Genomic DNA, 22690 nt, shown 5'->3' with positions numbered 1-22690 from the left:
GGCAGTTCTGCTTGTGTTTTTGATAATCATTTGTGCAATGTGGATGAAATTGAAAAAATTAATTGGTCAAGTAATGGACCTAGTATCCCGCGTGGAAAGAAAAAGTGTGTTCATAAAAGAAAGGTTAAATCGCATAGAAGAAAATGCCTTGAAATGCGACCCTACCCTGAAGGGTATGAACCCCCTTTTAAACATGAAAAGAATATGAAAGCGTGTTGATCTGGAAAAGATCAACAAGGAGGGAGTTGTGGAAGAAAACAATCCATGTCCTAGGTTAAAGGAAGGGTTAAGTTCGCTTTTGCTGATTCTGTAGAATTCACGGAGCTAGAGAAAATTACCGAAACTTATCAGCCTCAAAGAACAGAATGTTGTATATACATGACTGTCTGGTCTTTGCATGAGTTTCCAGATACCTTGTTTATCAGCATAGAGACAGAGAGAAACTATGCAAGAAACAGATAAAGTGTGCCTACCGGGGTGAACTTTGGACTCACAGTTTCGTATCAATAATGCTCATGTATAATAGATACAATGTTTATGTGTGGCGAGTTGCAGATAAAATTCCTGTTTCAACTGTATAAAGATAAACCGAGGTTGCTTGTAAAATTCAGAGTTCTGCCTTGGTGTGGACTAAGCAGGCTCTCCGAGATATTTCGTTAGTTTTAGAAATAAACTTCTCTCGAAGCTCATCTCTGAATGCCTCCGCCTGAGTTAATTTAATTTAGAAATTTCCTCGACATAAACAGAGACAGGGTCTAGTGTAATATAAACCGAGACAGGATCTAGTGTAATATAAACAGAGACAGGATCTAGTGTAATATAAACAGAGACAGGGTACAGGGTAATATAAACGGAGACAGGGCCTAGTGTAATATAAACAGAGACAGGGCCTAGTGTAATATAAACAGAGACAGGGTCGAGTGTAATATAAACAGGGACAGGGCCTAGTGTAATATAAACAGAGACAGGGCCTAATGTAATATAAACAGAGACAGGGTCTAGTGTAATATAAACAGGGACAGGGTCTAGTGTAATATAAACAGGGATAGGGTCTAGTGTAATATAAACCGAGACAGGTCTAGTGTAATATAAACCGAGACAGGGTCTAGTGTAATATAAACAGGGACAGGGTCCAGTGTAATATAAACCGAGACAGGGTCTAGTGTAATATAAACAGGGACAGGGTCTAGTGTAATATAAACAGGGACAGGGTCTAGTGTAATATAAACAGAGACAGGGTCTAGTGTAATATAAACAGGGATAGGGTCTAGTGTAATATAAAGAGAGACAGGATCCAGTGTAATATAAACAGGGACAGGGCCCAGTGTAATATAAACAGAGACAGGGTCTAGTGTAATATAAACAGGGACAGGGTCTAGTGTAATATAGACAGAGACAGTGCCCAGTGTAATATAGACAGAGACAGTGCCCAGTGTAATATAAACAGAAACAGGGCACAGTGTAATATAAACAGAGACAGGGCCCAGTGTAATAAAACAGAGACAGGGCCCAGTGTAATAAACAGAGACAGGGCCCAGTGTAATATAAACAGAGACAGGGCCCAGTGTAATATAAACAGAGACAGGGCCCAGTGTAATATAAACAGAGACAGGGCCCAGTGTAATATAAACAGAGACAGGGCCCAGTGTAATATAAACAGAGACAGGGCCCAGTGTAATATAAACAGAGACAGGGCCCAGTGTAATATAAACAGAGACAGGGCCCAGTGTAATATAAACAGAGACAGGATCTAGTGTAATATAAAAGAGAGACAGGATCTGGTGTAATATAAAGAGAGACAGGATCTGGTGTAATATAAACAGACACAGGGTGCAGTGCAATATAAATAGAGACAGGGTCTCGTGTAATATAAACAAAGACAAGGTCTGGTGCACTAATAACTGACACAAGGCCTAGTTTTACATTCGAAACAAGTCTTTAATATTGAAATAATTTTTTGGCAATAATAATTGAGAGGTGATAGTGTCACACTAACAGAAGCCTTTAACACTTTAACAATACCAGAAACATTCTCTATAGAATACAAGAGACACAATCTACGGTTATAATAATAGAGGTGTGCACTCGAACTGGAACTACAGGGGCAGGTTATTTTCAGGTCTAGTGCAACAATTCCAGAGACAGGGTCCGGAGTAATAACAGCAAATGCATGGCCCACTGTGAGAGTAACAAAGACAGTGTTTGATCCAATAATAACAGAGGCAGACTCTAGTGTAATACTGAACACAATGCTGGATCTAGTGTGATGGTCACACAGGCAGTGTCTAGTGCAACAAAACAAAGATTGGGTCTCCTCTAATAATGTGTGCAAGTCAGGGCCTATTGCTATAACCTCATTCACCCATCCCCCTGTGCTCACTGACCTACATTGGCTCCTGGTTAAGCAACGCCTCGATTTTAAAATTCTAATCTTTGGTTTCAAAACTCTCCATGGCCTCGCCCCTCCCTATCTCTGTAAACTCTTACAGCCCCACCACCCTCCGAGTTTCTGCACTCCTCCAAATCTGTCCTTGCCCATCCCTGATTTTAATCGCCCCACCATTGGTGGCCGTGTCTTCAGCTGCCGAAGCTCTGAGCTCTGGAATTCCCCCTAAACCTCCACCTCCTCTTTCAAGGTTCTTTTTAAAAACTACCTCTTCAATCAACCTTTTGGGAATCTGTCCTGATATCTTTCTCTGTGGCTCTGTGTCAAAAATGCTTTCTTATTGATATTGATCGTGTTAAGCGCCGTGAGATGTTTCATTGCATTAAAGGCGCTATATTAATGTAAGTTCTGGTTGTTTTCTTGTTGTAACAAATGCTTTGCTGAATGTCTGATAAGAGAGTCAAGGCCCACTGCAGTATGAATGTGTGGGTCAGTGTAATAACACCGGCACGGTCCAGTGTAACGGGAACAGGGAACAGACCCTGTCAGCCTTGGCTCAGTGGTAACACTCTCGGCCGAGTGAGGGTTCAATTCCCAATCCAGAGCCCGAGCACATCATCTAGGCCCAGACTCCAGGTGTCAGTACAGAGGGAGTGCTGCACTGTCAGAGGTGCCGTCTTTCAGATGAGACATTAAACCGATGCCCTGTCTAGATTTTAAGTTGGGTGTAAATGATCCCACGGCCACGATTCAGAGGAAGAACAGGCAGAGTTCACCCCGGTGACCTGGGTAATGTGTATCCCTCAACTTACATCACTGAGAACGGATTGTCTTGTCATCATTACATGGCTGTTTGTGGGATCCTGCTGTGCACAAATAGGCTGCTGCATTTCCTACATTACATCTTCTCCCCAAAACCCCCTCACCCCAACCCCTCCTTCACCCCTACTCTCAAACCCCCCTCACCCCAACCCCTCCTTCACCCCTACTCTCCAACCCCCCTCACCCCTACTCTCCAACCCCCTCACCCCATCCCCTCCTTCACCCCTATTCTCCAACCCCCCTCACCCCCGGGCCCCCTCCTTCACCCCTACTCCCGGCCCCTCTTGTGTCTTGAACTGCCTTCACTGTAATGGAAACTGACAATTGGAACTGGTCAGGATTTGAACGATATTTACAACAGATTCGAGATGTTCTGAGAGTCAGTATCTTTCTCAATCTGCCCACTCGAGGAGTTGGATGACCACCTTTCTCCTGTGAATATAGAGCTGGAGTATTGGGTTGTGATGTATTCACTAGTTCATCCTGTTGACTCTAAATATTGAGTCTTGTGGTTTCAGACACCAGATAATCAAGCTCAGGACACCAGACTGACTTTTACTGACGTTATTAACAGCACTGCAAACATACAGACAGTATAGTTACCGGATCCAGAGAACAGGGATAATGGAGTGGGTTCCCAGGGCTCCTCTCCCCAGGTGTGTCTAACAAGCTGCGGATACACTGGCGATATTTATACTGAACTGGTTTGCTACATTCCTGATCTGACCCTGCTCAAACTATAACCACAAGGATATCGGTGCATGGTTCTGCCTGTGACCACAGGCTGTGTCACTGCCACACACAGATACCGTTTCCTTGTTTCACATCTCCATACAAACACCATCACTTCACACATCCTCTTTCCACACAATTACAGCCGACATCAGCAAGGACATGAGCCACATTAAAATACACAAACATTTCATAATAGCAAAGGTTAAACTGGGATAACTGTTCAGTTATTTTCTGTTCAGGCAAAATGCAGAACAATCCAGCAGCTCACCAGCACCTTTACAGCGTCTCATCGGCCGACAGGCTTTCATTAAGTCGGGGTCGTCGGTGGGAGGGGGGGGTAGGGGCCGTTGCAGGGGGGGTGGGGGGGACGTGAGGGTCTGGGGGTGGGAACGTGAGGGTCTGGGGGTGGGGGGGGGGGAACGTGAGGGTCTGGGGGTGGGGGGGCGTGAGGTTGGGGGGGCGTGAGGGTCTGGGGGTGGGGGGACGTGAGGGTCTGGGGTGGGGGGGGCGTGAGGGTCTGGGGGTGGGGGGATGCGTGAGGGTTTGGGGGTGGGGGGGCGTGAGGGTCTGGGGGCGTGAGGGTCTGGGGGTGGGGGGGCGTGAGGGTCTGGGGGTGGGGGGGGCGTGAGGGTCTGGGGGTGGGGGGGCGTGAGGGTCTGGGGGTGGGGGGATGCGTGAGGGTTTGGGGGTGGCGGGGCGTGAGGGTCTGGGGGTGGGGGGGCGTGAGGGTCTGGGGGTGGGGGGGCGTGAGGGTCTGGGGGTGGGGGGGCGTGAGGGTCTGGGGGTGGGGGGACGTGAGGGTCTGGGGGTGGGGGGGCATGAGGGTCTGGGGGTGGGGGGGCGTGAGGGTCTGGGGGTGGGGGGGCGTGAGGGTCTGGGGGTGGGGGGATGCGTGAGGGTTTGGGGGTGGGGGGGCGTGAGGGTCTGGGGGTGGGGGGGGGCGTGAGTGGTCTCGGAGGATGGGGAGGGGTTTGGGAGGAATCAGCTGGTGCAGGGTCACAGCCCAGCGGGTCAGTGATTGGCTGGTGGATTGGTAAATCTTTTTCTTTTGCTTTTCAGTAGGAAACCTTTGGCATTGTTGGAAGTCGGATCTGCCAGTAAATATATGTGAACTTTATTATCGAAGGAAAGCCAGTTAGTTAAATCAGCGGATTGCTGAGTAGTTGCTGGGTGTATTTCTCTAAGGTTTAGAGTTTAGTTCTACTTGATAGTTGTGAGTGTAACTAGAGGGATGACAGGACAGCTCAGTCCCGTGGATTACACATCCTGTGGCATGTGGGAAATCCCGGAAGCTTCACACAGCCGGGACGACCACATGTGCAGGAGGTGTCTCCAGCTGCACCAACTCCAGCTCCGCGTTTTGGAGCTTGAGCGGCGGCTGGAGTCACTGCGGTGCATCCATGAGACTGAGAGCTACGGGTTCTCACGTTTCTAGAGGTGGTCACCCTGCAGCTTAAGAATGTGCAGGCAGATAGGGATTGGGTGACCACTGGACAGAAGAGGAGGACGAGGCAGGTAGTGCAGGAGTCCCCTGAGTCCATCTCACTCTCCAACTGGTTCTCTGTTCTGAGTACCGGTGAGGGGCATGGTGGCTCTGGGGAGTGCAGCCAGAGCCAAATCCACGGCACCACGGGTGTCTCAGCTGCACGGGGAGGGGGGGAGGGGGGGAGGAAAGAAGAATGGAAGATCTATAGTGGTAGGGGATTCAATAGTCAGGGGAGCAGACAGGTGTTTCTGCGGCCACAGACGTGACTCCAGGATGGTATGTTGCCTCCCTGGTGCCAGAGTCAAGGATGTCACTGAGCAGCTGCAGGGCATTCTGGGGGGAGAGGGTGAAGAGCCGGAGGTTGTGGTCCACATCGGGACCAATGACATGGGTAGAGGAAACTAACAATATTCCGATAGTGGATAGTCAAGGGGCTATAGGGTGGGGGAGGAACGTAACACAATTACAATCACTCAGGAGGTGGTACTCAGTAAGATAATGGGACTGAAGACAGATAAATCCCCTGGACCTGATGGATTACATCCTAGGGTCTTCAGAGAAGTAGCGGCAGGGATTGTGGATGCATTGGTTGTAATTTACCAAAATTCCCTGGATTCTGCAGAGGTTCCAGCAAATTGGAAAATTGCGTATGTAACGCCCCTTTTTAAAACAGAAGGCAGACAAAAAGCAGGAAACTATTGACCAGTTAGTCTAACATCTGTGGTTGGGAAAATGTTGGAGTCCATTATTAAAATAACAGTTGTAGGACATTTGGAAAAGCAAAATTCAGTCAGGCAGAGTCAGCATGGATTTATGAAGGGAAGTCATGTTTGACAAATTTGCTGGAGTTATTTAGGATGTAACGAACAGGATGGATAAAGGGGAACCAGTGGATGTGGTGTGTTTGAATTTCCAGAAGGCATTTGACAATGTGCCACATAAAAGGTTAGAGATAGGGGGGGGGGGGGCGAGGCCATGGAGAGTTTGAAACCAAAGATTAGAATTTTACAATCGAGGCGTTGCTTAACCAGGAGCCAATGTAGGTCAGTGAGCACAGGGGGATGGGTGAATGAGGTTATAGCAATAGGTCCTGACTTGCACACACTATTAGAGGAGACCCAATCTTTGTTTTGTTGCACTAGACACTGCCTGTGTGACCATCACACTCGATCCAGCATTGTGTTCAGTATTACACTCGAGTCTGCCTCTGTTATTATTGGATCAAACACTGTCTTTGTTACTCGCACAGTGGGCCATGCATTTGCTGTTATTACTCCAGACCCTGTCTCTGGAATTGTTACATTAGACCTGAAAATAACCTGCCCCTGCAGTTCCAGTTCTCGTGCACACCTCTGTTATTATAACTGTAGATCGTGTCTCTGTTGTATTCTACAGAGTATGTTTCTGGTATTGTTAAAGTGTTAAAGGCTTCTGTTAGAAGGGATAGTGTCACACTTTGTTATTATTGTAAAAACGCTGTTTCAATTATTAAATACTTGTTTATAGTGTAAAACTAGGCCTTGTCTCTGTTTGTGTTACGCTGGACCCTGTCTCCGTTTGTGTTACGCCGGACCCTGTCTCCGTTTGTGTTACGCCGAACCCTGTCTCCGTTTGTGTTACGCCGAACCCTGTCTCCGTTTGTGTTACGCCGGACTCTGGGTCTTTTGTGCTGCCCAATAGCGTGTGCCCAGGCTGGAACCGGGGTGCAAACACGGGGCCTGCGGGCTGTGATTCGGGGCCTGGGACCGAGCCCCGGTGTGTGTGTAACGGATGGTGCGGAGTGTTGTCTCTCGAGCCTGATCCCGCGCTCGGGCTGCGTGACCCCCCTGGGTTTTATTAACGCAGGGAACTATTTGTTCTGCACTTTCCTGATGGATAGGCGACAAGCCCCGCCCCCTCTAAGCCCGAATCATTCCATGCAGGTGGTGCCGAGAAACAGGACTGGGGTTAGGCACTTCGGCTGGGGGAGGCATATACTGGGACTGGGGTAAGGCACTTCGGCTGGGGGAGGCATATACTGGGACTGGGGTAAGGCACTTCGGCTGGGGGAGGCATATACTGGGAGTGGGGTAAGGCACTTCGGCTGGGGTAGGCATATACTGGGAGTGGGGTAAGGCACTTCGGCTGGGGGAGACATGCTTGAGCATGGGGTTTCAGAGCTTGAGTAGCAGCGAGTGTCAGTGCATCCGCGAGGCTGAGAGCTACGTGGATAGCACCTTTCAGGGGGTCGTCACCTCGCAGCATAAGAGTGTGCAGGCAGAGAGGGAATGGGTGACTGCCCAGACAGACATGGAGGACCAGGCAGGTAGTGCAGGACACCTCTCAGTGCATCTCACTCTCTGTACTGGTGGTTCCTCAGGGAGTACAGCCAGAGCCAAGTCCAAGGCATCATGGGTGGCTCAACTGTAAAGGGGGGTCAGTGGGAAGAGGAAGGTGAGAGATACGGAGGGGTGTCGGGCTGGAGGAGGTTAGCGAGATAGAGAGGTGTGTAGGTGCTGGAGGAGGTTAGAGGGATAGGGAGGGTGTAAAAGCTGGAGGAGGTTACAGAGGGGGAGGGGTCTAGTGCTGGAGGAGGTTACAAAGGGGAGGATTGTAGTGCCGGAGGGGGTTACAGAGATAAGGAGAGGTGTAGAACCTGCAGGAGGTTAGAGATAGGGCGGGGTTTAGGGCTGGAGGAGATTACAGAGATAGGGAGGGATGTAGGGGCTGGAGGTTACAGAGATAGGGAGGGGTTTAGGGCTGGAGAAGCTTTGAGAGATCAGGATGAGTTTAAGGGCTGGAGGAGGTTAGAGATAGAGATGTTTGTAGGGTCTGGAGGAGGTTACAGAGATAGGGAGGGTTGTAGGGCTGCAGCTGGTTACGCAGATAGGGAGGTGTGCAGTGCTGGATGAGGTTACAGTGATAAGAAGGGGCTGGAGGAGATTGCAGAGATAGGGAAGGTTCTGGTATTGGAGGTGGTTATGGAGATAGGGAGGGGTGGAGGACTGGAGGAGATAACAGAGATAGGGAAAGGTGTAGGGGCTGTAGGTTAGAGATAGGGAAGGGTTTAGGGGCTGTAGGTTACAGAGATAGGGAAGGGTGTAGGGGCTGTAGGTTAGAGAGAGAGGAAGGGGTGTAGGAGCTGGACGAAGTTACAGAGATAGGGAGGGGTTTCGGGGCAGGACGAGGTTAGAGATAAGGAGAAGTGTAGGGCTGAAGGAGGTTACAGAGATAAGGAGGTGTGTAGGGTTGGAGGAGGTTAGAGATTGGGAGGGGTGTAGGGGCTGGAGGAGGTTGCAGAGATTGGGAGGGGTGTAGGGGCTCGAGGAGGTTACAGAGAAAGTTGGGTTGTCGGGCTAGAGCTGGTTACAGAGAAAGGGAGGGGTGTAGGGGCAGGAGGAGGTTCCAGCGAAAGGGAGGGGTGCAGGGGCAGGAGGAGGTTCCAGCGAAAGGGAGGGGTGTAGGGGCTGGAGGAAATTAGAGATAGGGATGGGGTCAGGGCTGGAGGAGGTTCGAGATAAGGAGGGGTGTAGGGTTGGAGGAGGTTACAGAAATAAGCAGGTGCTGGAGAAGGTTGCAGAGATATGGAGGGGTGTTGGGGCTGGAGGAGGTTAGAGATAGGGATGGGGTCAGGGCTGGAGGAGGTTCGAGATAAGGAGGGGTGTAGGGTTGGAGGAGGTTACAGAAATAAGCAGGTGCTGGAGAAGGTTGCAGAGATATGGAGGGGTGTTGGGGCTGGAGGAGGTTAGAGAGATATGGATTGTGTAGGGCGGGAGGAGGTTAGACAGATATGGAGGAGTGTAGGGCTGGAGGAGGTTAGAATGATATGGAGGAGTGTAGGGCTGGAAGAGCTTACAGATATAGGGAGGCTTGTAGGGGCTGGAGGTTGTTACAAGGATAGGGAGGGTTGTCGGGGCTGGAGGTGGTTGCAGAGATTGGGAGCGTTGTACGGGCTCGAGGAGGTAAGAGATAGGGGGTGGTGTAGGGGCTGGAGGAGGTTACACGCATAGGAAGAGGTGTAGTGCTGAAGGAGCTTACAGATAAAGGGAGGGGTGTAGGGGCTGGAGGAGGTTACAGAGATAGGGAGGGTGTAGGGGCTGGAAGAGACAACAGAGATAGGGAGGGTTGTAGAGGCTGAAGGAGGTTCCATAGATACGGAGGGCTGTCGGGCTAGAGAAGGTTACAGAGATAAGTAGGGGTGTAGGGGCTGGAGGTTACAGAGATAGGGAGGGTTGTAGGAACAGGAGGTGTTTACGGAGATAGGGAGGGGTGTTGGGCCTGGAGGAGATTAGAGGTAGGGAGAGATTTAGGGCTGGAGGAGGTGATAGACATAGGGAGGGGTTTAGGGGCTGGAGTTGCTTAGAGATAGAGAGAGGTCTAGTGCTGGAGGAGGTTACAGAGATAGGGAGCTGTGCAGGTGCTGAAGGTTACAGCGATAGGGACGGGTGTCGGGGCTGGAGGAGGTTAGAGAGATGTGGAGGTGTGTTGCACTGGAGGAGGATACAGATGGGGAGAGGTGGAGGGGTGGAGGGGTGGAGGGGTGGAGGGGTGGAGGGGTGGAGGGGTGGAGGGGTGGAGGGGTGGAGGGGATTGCAGAGATAGCGAGGGGTGTAGGGTCTGGAGGAAGTTAAAGAGATAGGGAGGGGTGTAGGGTCTGGAGGAGGTTACAAATGTAGGAGGGGTGTAGGGGCAGGGGGAGGTTAGAGAGATAGCAAGGGGTGTAGGGCTGGAGGAGGTTACAGATATAGGGAGGTGTGTAGGGGCTGGATGGGGTTACAGAGATAGGGAGGTGTGTAGGGGCTGGAGGAGGTTTAGCGAGATAGGGAGGGATGTAGGGCTGGGGCTTTGGGGCTGGAGGAGGTTTAGAGAGATCTGAGAGGTGTCAGTGCTGGAGGAGGTTTAGAGAGATAGGGAGGGGTGCAGGGCTGGAGGAGCTTACAGTGATAGGGAGGGTTGTAGGGCTGGAAGGGGTTACAGAGATAGGGAGGTGTATAGGGGCTGGAGGAGGTTACAGAGATAGGGAGGTGTATAGGGGCTGGAGGAGGTTACAGGGGCAGGGAGGGGCTGGCGGAGGTTACAGAGATGGGAGGGGGAGGGGGAGGGGGAGGGGGAGGGGGAGGGGGAGGGGGAGGGGGAGGGGGAGGGGGAGGGGGAGGGGGATTTGAACATGAGGCTGAGAATTTTTAAATCAGCGCCTCGCTGGGGCCGAGGAGGGGGGAGAAGTGCAGGAACACAACCCCTTCACTACCTACCCTGCACTAACCCCCATCATCTGTTACATCACGTGGAGTTCCAGCGACACTCCTCCCCCTCTCTCTCGGTATTTATCCACTCACTGCCTCACTCAAAGCTTATCTCCCATTGACAGTCCGTGTGAGTGCCCTCGTTGTCCCAGAATTGCTCCCCGTGGACACCAACTGACCTTCCCTGTGCCTCCGCCGCCCTCCTCCTGTTCCGTGACGGCCAACAAATTCAGGTTGTGTTCCAGTCATCAAGCGAAAGATCGGGAGTGGTGGTGTATAAATTAAAACACGTGGCAGCCGGAGGAAGGGGCTTGGGGGGGCCGTATGTTTGACACCCCTGAGCTACACTGTCAAGCCCTGTAAGAATTTTCTATGTGGAAAAGGGGAAATGAATGACCTTTAAACACCTGGTCCACTTGGCACTGAAGTGTCTGAAACTCATAATAGGAACTCCAGGGAAAACAAATACTGACAAATGTCGAACTGTTTTGTTGACAAAAGAAATCTCGATTTAACTTTAAAAGATGAATTGTTTAACAGAGGTTCACACAGACTCACCTGATAGGCCGACTCAGGATCCACCCCTCAAGCACCACGATTGGTTGCAGAACACGCTGCTCCCTGGGCCCTCCGGCCTCTGACCTCTCTTCCTGTTGGTTCCCAGGACAATCAATCACCACTCGCCAACATTACACTGCCACATTAAGTTGAGGGGCTCGAAGGGAAAAATAAAATGAGGCTGTGAATCTAAGAAAAGAAATAAAATACAAAAAGCGTGATGAAATAAACAAGGAGGCAATATAAACTAAAGGGTGCAATCCTAAAGGGGGTGCATGAACAGTGAGACCTGCGGGTATATGTGGACAAATCACTGAAGGTGGCAGGACAGGTTGAGAAAGCAGTTAAAAAAAACTTACAGGATCCTGGGCATCACAGAGTACAAAAGCAAGGAGGTTATGATGAACGTTTTCAAACATTGGTTCGGCCTCAACTGGAACATTGTGTCCAATTCTGGGCACTGCAGATTAGGATGTGAAGGCCTGAGAGAGGGTGCAGAAAAGATTGACAAGAATGATTCACGAGATGAGAGACTTCAGTTCCGTGGATTGACTGGAGAAGCTGGGGTTGTTCCCCTTGGAGCAGAGAAGGTTGAGAGGAGAATTGATCGAGGTGTTCAAAATCATGAGGGGTGTGGACAGAGTAGATAGAAAGATACTGTTCCCACTGGCAGAAGGGTAGAGAACCAGACGAGACGGATTTAAGGTGAATGGCAAAAGAACAAAAGGTCACATCAGAAAAATCTATTTTATGCAGCGAGTGGTTAGGATCCGGAATGCACGGCCTGAAAGGGTGGTGGAGACAGACTCAATCACAGCTTTCTAAAAAAAAGGAAGTTGGATAAGTATTTGAAAAAAAACATTTGCAGGGCCGGGGGAAAGGGAGGGGAGTAGGCAAGGGTACGACGGGCCGAATGGCCTTCCATGCTGTAACCATTCTCTGATTGTGTGAGCAGAACCACTCTGTTCCCTGACTCAATCTAAAGCCTTCCTGATTGTGAGCACCTCTGTTAAACCTGCCCTGCACCTTCACTGCTCCAAGGAGAACCACCCCAGATGCTGCAGCCATCATCTTATTGAATGGCGGCAGGCTCGAGGGGCCAAAGGGCTGACTCATCTCCTATTTCTGATGTTCTCATGTATTCATGTCACTGGTCCCCATCCTGCACCTGCTCCCTGCAGTAAGATGGCCGCCGCACATGCTCCCTGCCCTGCAGCGGGACAATGGAAAGTATTGTGACATCGAGGAAGCCCCGCCCCCCCATGGCGGGCAGCCCGCGCTGCCCAAAGATGGCGGCCGAACTCTCGGCAAACCCCGACAGTAACCAAGGTCCGTCCCTGCCAGAAGGTGCCCCGCAGCCGCCACCCAAATCTCACCGCCTGCGCGTGTCTGTGAGTCCTCAGGGAGGGTGGGCGCACTGCCCGGGCTGCTCATCCGTCCTCCGCGTGGGGCAAAACATCGTCCGTCGGCAGCTAATCTCCCACAATAGGCTGACCCCGCGCCTGCGCAAAACTCCGCCCCGCCTCACCTGGGCCCCGAGCTCAAAGGCTGCGAGCGGAGCCCACCAACAAACCCCCCAACCGCCCTCCCGCAACACTCAGCCCGCAGCCAATGGCGAGGCAACATGGGGCACTAGCTCACCCAGCGCCCTGCTTCGCGCCAATCAGTGGCGGGGGGCGGGGTCGCGGCACCAATCAATCACTGGTCCCTGAAGGTACTGATTCTAGCTGGGTTCAGTTCTACACTCACTGGTTCCCCTCCCCTGAAGGTACTGACTCTGGCTGGGTTCAGTTCTACACTCACTCGTTCCCCTCCCCTGAAGGTACTGACTCTGGCTGGGTTCAGTTCTACACTCACTGGTTCCCCTCCCCTGAAGGTACTGACTATGGCTGGGATCAGTTCTACACTCACTGGTTCCCCTCCACTGAAGGTGCTGACTCTGGCTGGGTTCAGTTCTACACTCACTGGTTCCCCTCCCCTGAAGGTACTGACTCTGGCTGGGTTCAGTTCTACACTCACTGGTTCCCCTCCCCTGAAGGTACTGACTCTGGCTGGGTTCAGTTCTACACTCACTGGTTCCCCTCCCCTGAAGGTACTGACTCTGGCTGGGTTCAGTTCTACATTCACTGGTTCCCCTCCCCTGAAGGTACTGACTCTGGCTGGGTTCAGTTCTACACTCACTGGTTCCCCTCCCCTGAAGGTACTGACTCTGGCTGGGTTCAGTTCTACACTCACTGGTTCCCCTCCCCTGAAGGTACTGACTCTGGCTGGGTTCAGTTCTACACTCACTGGTTCCCCTCCCCTGAAGGTACTGACTCTGGCTGGGTTCAGTTCTACACTCACTGGTTCCCCTCCCCTGAAGGTGCTGACTCTGGCTGGGTTCAGTTCTACACTCACTGGTTCCCCTCCCCTGAAGGCACTGACTCTGGCTGGGTTCAGTTCCAGACACTGACATCTTTCACTTTGTTCCTGCACCAAGATGGCCGCGCATGCGCTGTGCTACTCACTGAATCAAGATGGCGGAACGCGGAACCTGCCTTCCTGTACCAAGAAGGCCGCCGTTAGCCTGGGCCTGTGACCTGGAGAAAGCTCCGAAGCTGCAACCGCCGATATTCCGGTTATTATTCCGGGCTTGCGGCGGGCACCGGTTGTTTATGAAGCCTCCCCCGCTCCCCGCTGGTCCCTTACCCCGCTCCGTCCCGCTGAAAAAGAGAATTCTGAGGAGACTGTCCAAAACACATCTGCTCCGCCATTACACGTACCGCGCATGCTCCAAACACAACCTCGACCCGCGCCTGCGCACTGAGCTCCTGAAGTCTGGGAGCGGCACGTTGTCCCCCGCGGGGCACGCTGGGTACATAAGACCATGAGGAATCGGAGCAGGAGTGGGCCAGATACTGCACGGGTTATATGCAGCGTAAAGCTTCCTCTGTACTGTCCTGAACAATCCCAGGGCAGATACAGCACGGGTTAGTTACAATTTAAAGCTTGCTGTACGCTGACTCATCAAACACTCCCAGGGCAGGTAGAGCACATGTTAAATACACAGTGAGTGTCCCTGCACACTGCCCCACCAGGTATTCCCAGTGCATGTACAGCACGGGTTTGATGCAGAATACAGCTCCCTCTGCACTGTCCCAAGAAACAATCACAGGGGAGGTACAGCACAACTATTTTGTTGTTGACCTGCAAAACAAATGCCCCTGATTAAAGGGAGGGGTCACGAAAACCAACAAAATAAACTCATTAAACTTTGGATGGTAAATTTAAATCAAATTAAAATTTGGTTGCTCGAGGTGACGATGCACTCCAGTCCCTCCGGTGCCGACCTCTTACAGAAGGCCGAAAGCGTACCGGTAGCAGGTACACCAGGGGTTTGATACAGAGTGAAGCTCCCTCTACACTGTCCCATCAAACACTGCTAGGGCAAGTGCAGCATAATTTAAATGCAGGGTAAACGTCTTTCTAAATAGCCAATCCAAAAATTCACAGGACAAGCACAACACAGGTTAGGTACACGTTATCATCATCATAGGCAGTCCCTTGAAATTAAGGAAGACTTGCTTCCACTCTAAAGGTGAGTTCTTAGCTGACTAAACATTCCAATACGGAATTACAGTCTCTGTCACAGGTGGGACAGCCAGTCATTGAAGGAAAGGGTGGGTGGGACTGGATTGCCGCATGCTCCTATGCTTGGTTTCTGCATGCTCTCAGCGATGAGACTTGTGGTGCTCAGCACCCTCCCGGATGCACTTACTCCACTTAGGGCGGAATTTGGCCAGGGATTCCCAGGTATCAATGGGGATGCTGCATTTTATCAAGGACGCTTTGAAGGTGTCCTTGAAATGTTTCCTCTCATCACCTTGGGCTCGCTTGCCATGTAGGTGTTCTGAGCAGAATGCTTGCTTTGGGAGTCTTGTGTCAGCCATGTGAACAATGTGGCGAGCCAGGGTATCCTTGGAGGTGGAGCACGCCGTGTCCACAAGAGATGGACACTGCAGAGATTGGAGTGCATCATTTCAAGAGAGAACAGAATTTTTATTAAAATTAATTTGATTTGATTTGACAAAGGTTCCTTTTATGTTGAATTATTAAGTTGTGTTTTTGGTGCCCTTAATAAAAAAAACAAGGGGGAACTTTAATGAAAGTTTCTTGAGTGTGACCTCCCCTTTAATCAGGGTGGCACTTGATTATTCTTCCACTTAAAATAGTTGTGAACAATGTGGCCCACCCAATGGAGCTGGTCGAGTGTGGTCAGTGCTTCGATGCTGAGGATGTTGGCCTGATCGAGGAAACACTGGGACTGGTTTGATGAAAATGATCAGGAGATCCAAGAGATAATAAATCGCAAGCACAGCGCATTTCTGAACCTAAAACAACAACCCAACTCGGGACCAGCAAAGCAGCATTACAGGTGGCTTAAGGCCGAGGTCCAAGAAAAAACCTGTGACCAAAAGCATAGATGGTGGGTGGAGAAATGTCAGGAGGTTCAGCAGCTGGCTGACAGCCATGATATGTGAGGATCCTTCACCGCAGTCAAGGCCACCTACAGCCCAGCCACCCAAGGCACCACCCCACTGTTGGTCAAGAACGGGGAAACACTCATTAAGGACACCGAGGCAGTCAGAACCCGCTGGAAGGAGCACTTTGAAGATCTCCTTAACCGAGACTCTGCCTTTGACTCGAGTGTCCTCGACTCCAACCCACAGCATGCTATCCACCACCATCTCAGCAAAACCCCAGCCCTGTACGAGGTAGAAAAGGCCATCCGTCAGCTCAAGACCAACAAGGCAATGGGAGTGGATGAAATAAGTGGATGAGGTACTAAAGTATGGCGGAGAGGCACTATTGGCATAAATGCATGACCTCATCTCTCTCATCTGGAAGAAGGAGGGCATGCCTGGAGATCTCAGAGATGCAGTAATCGTGACCATCTTTTACAAAGGGGACATGTCCAACTGCGGCAATTACAGATGATTCACCCTGGAAATGCCATCGCTTGAATCCTCCTCAATCGTCTTCTCCCTGTGGCTGAGGAGCTCCTCCCGGAATCACAGTGTGGATTTCATCCTCTACGGAGTATAACGGACATGAGTAGGTACACATTAAGGATCTCAATACATTCTCCCACCAGACACTTGTAGGGAAGGTACAGCATGGCTTAGATACAGAGTAAAGCTCCCTCTACACTGTCCCATCAAACATTCCCAGGGCAAGTACAACATAGATTAAATAGAGAGTAAAGCTCCCTCTATACTGTTCCATCAGACGTTCCCAGGGCAAGTACAGCACAGGTTAGACACAGACTACACCTCCCTCTGACTTGTCCAGCCATTCCGGGGCAGATACAGCATCAGTTCGATACAGAGAAAATCTCCCTCTATACTGTTCTGCCGGACATTCCCAGGGCAGGTACAGCACTGGTTAGATATAGAGTAAAGCTCCCCTTACACTGTCCCATCAACCATTCCCAGGGCAGGTACCACCAAGCTCATGGTCTACAGGGCTGTAGTAATACCCACCCTCCTGTATGACTCAGAGGAATGGACCATGTACAGTAGTCACCTCAAGTCACTGGAGATATATCACTAATGATGTCTCCGCTAGATCCTACAAATCCCCTGGGAGGACTGGCACAGCAACATCAGTGTCCTTGTCCAGGCTAATGTCCCCAGCATTGAAGCACTGACCACACTTGATCAGCTCTGCTGGGCAGGTCGCATAGTTCTTATGCCAGACACGAGACTCCCAAAGCAAGTGCTCTATGTGGAGCTCCTTCACAACAAATGAGCCAAAGGCGGGCAGTGGAAACATTACAAGGACACCCTCAAAGCCTCCCTGATAAAGTGCAACATCCCCACTGACACCTGGGAGTCCCTGACCAAAGACTGCCCTAAGTGGAGACAGTGAATCCGGGAGGACGCTGAGCACTTCGAGTCTCAATGCCGAGAGCATGCAGAAATCAAGCGCAGGCAGTGGAAGGAGCATACGGCAAAGCAGTCCCACCCACCCCTTCCTTCAATGACTATCTGTCCCACCTGTGACAGAGTCTGTGGCTCTCATATTGGACTGGTCAGCCACCAAGTAACTCACTTCAGGAGTGGAAGCAAGTCTACCTTCTATTTTTCCTCGATTCCGAGGGACTGCCTATGATGATGATGATGATGACATCACAGGTTAGATGCAGAGTAAAGCTCCCTCAACACTTTCTCACCAGACATCCTCAGGTCGGTACAGCGTGGGTTATTAAAGGTTAAATCTCACTCTAGCCTGTCCCAAAACACTCCCAGGATAGGTACAGCATAGGTTAGATACAGAGTTAATCTCCCTCTACGCTGTCCGATCAAACACTCGCACAACAGACACAGCATGGATTTGTCAGAGAGTAAAGCTCTCCATAGACTGATCCATCAAACACTCCCATCGCAGGTACAGCACGAGTTAGATACTGAGTAAAGCTCACTCTGCACTATCTCACCAAACAAACCCAGGGCAGGAACAACACATGTTAGATACAGAGTGAAGCTCACTCTACACTGTCTCATCAAACACACAGAGAGAAGATACAGCACGGATTAGATAAGAGAGAAAAGCTTGCTCTACACTATCCCATCAAAAACTGCCAGAGCAGGTACAGCAGGGTTTCGACAGAAAGGTTTAGGCTGGGTTTTCCAGAAGTTGGGACCTAAGCAACAGAAGGCACAGTCACCAATTATAATCAGGGATGCTCAGGAAGACAGATATCTCATAGGTGGTTGGCAGGACAGTGGTTGTGGTGCTGGAAGAATTTACAGAGCTAGGAAGGGGCGAGGTCATGGAGGGGTTTGAAAATATTAGAATTTTCAAATCAAGGTGTTGCGTAACTAGAAGTCAATGTAGGTCAGTGAGCACAGGGGTGATGGGTGAGCTGGACTTGGTGCGATTTAGGGCATGGGCAGCCGAATTTTTGATTAACTCTAGTTTATGTAGAGTCGAATGTGGGAGGAGTGTGTTGGAATAGTGAAGTCCAGAAGCAACAAAAGCATGGAATTGGGCTTCAGCAGTGGATGAGCTGAGGCAAGAGCGGAGACGGATGATGTTACAGAGATGGAAATAGGCAGTCTTAATTATGCCGTGGATATCTGGTTAAAAAACCTACTTCAGGGTTAAGTATGACACCAAGGTTGCGAACAGTCTGGTTCAGGCTCAGACAGAAGTTGGCGAGAGGGACGGAGTCTGTGGCTACGGAACGGAGTTTGTGTCAATGACAATTACAAATATCAGAATATTTGACAGACTATCACGTGCAAAATGTGTGGATAAGTTTGTAAAATTCAATCGGTTACAAAAACGGGTTACAGAAAGTAATCTATTTCAAACCTTATGCAAGATGCTTCAATAAAGGAGTGGTTCAAAGGATTTCAGTTGAGTTTAAACTGACACACTGCAGTTAAGTCAACTACAACTACAACTCGTACTCAAATGGAACAAGTTTGGGGTTTGATAGAAGGCGAACTAGGTGAGAAATTACATAAGTTAGATTAAGAAAAAGCACTAAAATGGAACAGTCAGTAACAGAACATCAATTAGTCTCCTCTGATCATGGAGGAATCAAATATTCGACACACTGAGCTTGAAATACAGATAATTTATTGAACAATAATACACAATATTAATCTCCAACTCAGTTATAGGGGTTATTAAGATCATCAGAAACAAAGTAGAGCTGCCAGAGTGAACATGTTTCAGTGCCCAATGCAATCACAGTAAATCGTGTTCTATTTACAAATGCAGCCTTTCTCCCATTCAAAACTGAGATAAGAAGAAATGTCTTCTCTCAGAGGGTAATAAATCTGTGGAATTCTCTGCCCCAGAGAGCAGTGGAGTCTGGGTCATTGAATATATTTAAAGTGCAGATAGCCAGATTTTTGAGCGATAAGCTAGTATAGGTTCTGGGGAGCGGGCAGTGAAGTGGAGCTGAGTCTCTGATCAGACCAGCCATGATCTTATTGAATGGGGAGCAGGCTCGGGGGTCCGAGTGGCCCACTCCAGCTCCTATTTCTCATGGATTCATGTACCCAGCATGCCCCGCGGGGGAGAATGTGCCGCACCCAGACTACAGGAGCTCAGTGCGCAGGCGCGGATCTTGGCTGTGCTTGGAGCATGCGCGGTACGTGTAATGGCGGAGGAGACACGGTTTGGACAGGCTCCTTAGAAGTGCCGACTTCAGCGGGACGGAGCGGGATAATGGACCAGCGGGGAGGCTTCATAAACAACCGGTGCCGCCGTAAGCCCGGAATAATAACCGGAATATCGGCGGTTGCAGCTTTAGGTCTTTCTCCCCGGTCACAGGCCCAGGCTAACGGCGGCCCTCTTCGTACAGGAAGGCAGGTTCATAGCTCCGCCATCTTGGTTCAGTCAGTAACATAGCGCATGCGCGGCTATCTTGGTGCAGGAATAAAGTGAATGATGTCAGTGTCTGGAACTGAACGCAAACTGAGTCAGCACTTTCAGGGGAGGGGGACCCTTGAATGTAGAACTGAACCCAGCAAGAGTCAGTACCTTCAGTGGAGGGGAACCAGTGAGTGTAGAGCTGAACCCAGCCAGTCAGCACCCTCTCGTAGTGAGAGGGAGGGGAACATGTGAGTGCAGAACTGAACACAGCCAGTGTCAGCACCTTCAGGGGAGGAGGGCAACCAGTGAATGTAGAACTGTACTCAGCCAGAGTCTGCACCATCAGTGGAGGTGAGCTAGGGGAACCAGTGAGTGTGGAACTGAACCCAGACAAAATCAGCGTCTTCAGGTGAGGAGAGGGGAACCAGTGAGTGTGGACCTGTTCCCAGCCACAGTCAGCATGTTGAGGGAAGTGAGGAGAACCAGTGAGTGTAGAACTGAACCCAGACAGAGCCAGCACCTTAAGGGAAGGAGATGGAGGGGAGCCAGTGAGTGTCGAATTGAACGCAGCCAGAATTGGTGGTGAAAATTGGGAGTGGAGGGAAAACAGTCTATAACATAACAACATAAGAAATAGGAACCGGAGTAGCCATTTGTCCCCTCGAGCCTGCTCGCCATTCAATAAGATCATGGCTGATCTGATCATGGACTCGGCTCCAATTTCCTGACCACTCCCCATAACCCTTTCCTCCCTTATTGTTCAAAAATGTGTCTATCTCCACCTTAAATTATTCAATGACTCAGCTTGCACAGCTCTTTGGGGCAGAGAATTCCAGGAATTTGCCACCCCTAGTTTTAGTTTTCCCTATGAGTGGAAATATCCTCTCTGCATCCACCTTATCGAGCCCCCTCATTATCAATAAGTTTCAATAAGATCACCTCTCATTCTTCGAAACTCCAATGTGTATAGGCCCAACCTACTCAACCTATTCTCAGAAGTCAACCTCCCATCTCCGGAATCAACCTAGTGAACCTTCTCTGAACAGCCTTCAATGCAAGTATATCCTTCCTTCAATACGGAGACCAAAACTGCATGCAGTACTCCAGGTGTGGCCTCACCAATACTCTTTACAGTTGTAGCAGGACTTTACTGTTTTTATAATCTATCCCCCTTGCAATACAGGCCAGCATTCCATTTGCCTTCTTGATTAATTCCTGTACCTGCACACTAACTTTTTGTGTTTCATGCTCAAGACCCCCAAGTCTCTCTGTAATGCAGCTCTTTGTAATTTTTCTCCATTTAAATTATAATTTGCTTTTCTATTATTTCTGCCAAAGTGGATAACTTCACATTTTCCCACATTATACTCCATCTGCTAAATGTTTGCCCTCTCACTTAACATGTCTATATCACTTTGCAGATGTTTTGTAACAACAGCAAACTTGGTCTCTTCATCCAAGTCATTAATATGGATTGTAATTAGTTGAGGACCCAGCACCGATCCCTGCGGCACCCCACTAATCATGTTTGCCAACTGGAAAATTACCATTTATCCCGACCCTCTGTTTAACCTCTTTTTAACCAATAAGGGAATTAATGGTTATGGGGTGCGGGCGGGTAAGTGGAGCTGAGTCTACGGCCAGATCAGCCATGATCTTGTTGAATGGCGGAGCAGGCTCGAGGGGCTAGATGGCCTACTCCTGTTCCTAATTCTTCTGTTCTTATGTTCTAATGTTCTGTTGGTTTGCCAATCCTCTATCCACGTTAATACATTACCTCCAATCACTGTGACCTTTTATCTTGTGCAAAAACCTCTTATGTGGCACCTTATCGAATGCCTTCTGGAAATCCAAATACACCACACCCACTGCTTCCCCCTTATCCACCCTGCTCTTTACATCCTCAAAGTACTCCAGCGAATTTGTCAAACATGATTTCCCTTTCATAAAACCATGTTGAATCTGCTTGATTGAATCATGCTTTTCCAAATGTCCTGCTGCTGCTTCCTTAATAAAAGACTCCAGCATTTTCCCAACGACAGATGTTCGGCTAACGGGTATATTGTGTCCTGCTTTTTGTCTGTCTCCTTTCTCAAATAGGCACATTACATTTGTGGATTTCCAATCTGTTGGGACCGCCACTAGAATCCATGGGATTTTGGTAGATTACCACCAATGCATCCAATATCTCTGCAGCCACTGCTCTTAACACCATAGGATGCAAGCCATCAAGTCCAGAGGACTTGTTTGCCTTTAGTCCCATTATTTTACCTAGTAATACATCATGAGTGAAAGTGATTGTATTGCGTTCCTCCCCTACCTATAGCCCCTCACTTATCCACTGCTGGGATATTTTAAGTGTCTTCTCCACGAAGGACTCTTACTATCTGTTTTTATATTTTTTGCTAGTTTTCTTTCATAATCTATCTTCCCTCTCAATCATATTTTTAGTTGTTCTCTGCTGGCTTTTAAAAATGTCATAAACCTTCGGCTGTCCACTAGTCTTGGCCGCACTGTATGCCTTTGTTTTCACATTGATACCTCCCTTATTTCCTTAGTTAGCCACGGATGGTTCCCTCTTCTTACAGCCTTTCCTTCTCATTGGGATATATTTTTGTTGCAGGTTATGAAATATCTCCTTAAATGTCTGCCACTGCTCATTAACCATCCCATTCTTTAGACTATTTTCCCAGTCCACTTTAGCCAACTCCGCCCTCATACCATTGTAGTCTCCTTTATTTAAGCTGAGGACCCTGGTTTGAGAACCAACTTTCTCACCAACCATATTATGGTTGAATTTGAAATTCAACCATATTATGGTCACTAATTCCGAGAGGATCTTTTACTATGAGATCATTTATTAATCCTGCCTCATTACACAATACTAGATCTAAGATAGCCTGCTCCCTGGTTGGTTCCACAACATACTGTTCAAGGAAACTATCACGGATACACTCTATGGACTCCTCCTCAAGGCTACCCTGGCCAATTTGCTTTGTCCAATCAATATGAAGTTTAAAATCACCCATAATTATTGCCGTTCCTTTATTACAAGCCTCCATTATTTCTTGATTTACACTCCGTCCAACAGTGCAGCTACTGTTAGGG

The 22690-nt window shown here is 49.5% G+C and overlaps 2 protein-coding genes across 3 annotated transcripts in view; one reads left to right on the top strand and one right to left on the bottom strand.

Moving 5' to 3' along the window:
- The window catches only part of LOC139235347 (zinc finger protein 229-like), a 38272-nt gene extending 24342 nt beyond the window's left edge, over positions 1 to 13930 (bottom strand). Inside the window, exons 1-2 of one of the 2 annotated variants that reach the window (XM_070866487.1) lie at positions 13717 to 13930; positions 11210 to 11398 (exon numbers count right to left, since the gene is read on the bottom strand). The gene's annotated coding sequence lies outside the window, so the exon portion shown is untranslated. The remainder of the gene's footprint in view (positions 1 to 11209; positions 11399 to 13716) is intronic. The other variant, XM_070866486.1, reaches the window with a different exon arrangement.
- Positions 1 to 22690, top strand: part of LOC139235348 (zinc finger protein 850-like) — a 193817-nt gene that overhangs the window by 60119 nt on the left and 111008 nt on the right. The window lies entirely within an intron of this gene.

The sequence above is a fragment of the Pristiophorus japonicus genome, chromosome 23 (genome assembly GCF_044704955.1).
Source record: "Pristiophorus japonicus isolate sPriJap1 chromosome 23, sPriJap1.hap1, whole genome shotgun sequence".
NCBI classification, from domain to species: Eukaryota; Metazoa; Chordata; class Chondrichthyes; family Pristiophoridae; genus Pristiophorus; species Pristiophorus japonicus.
The sequence above is the reverse complement of the archived record's forward strand: the minus strand, read 5'-3'. Positions and strand labels throughout refer to the sequence as shown.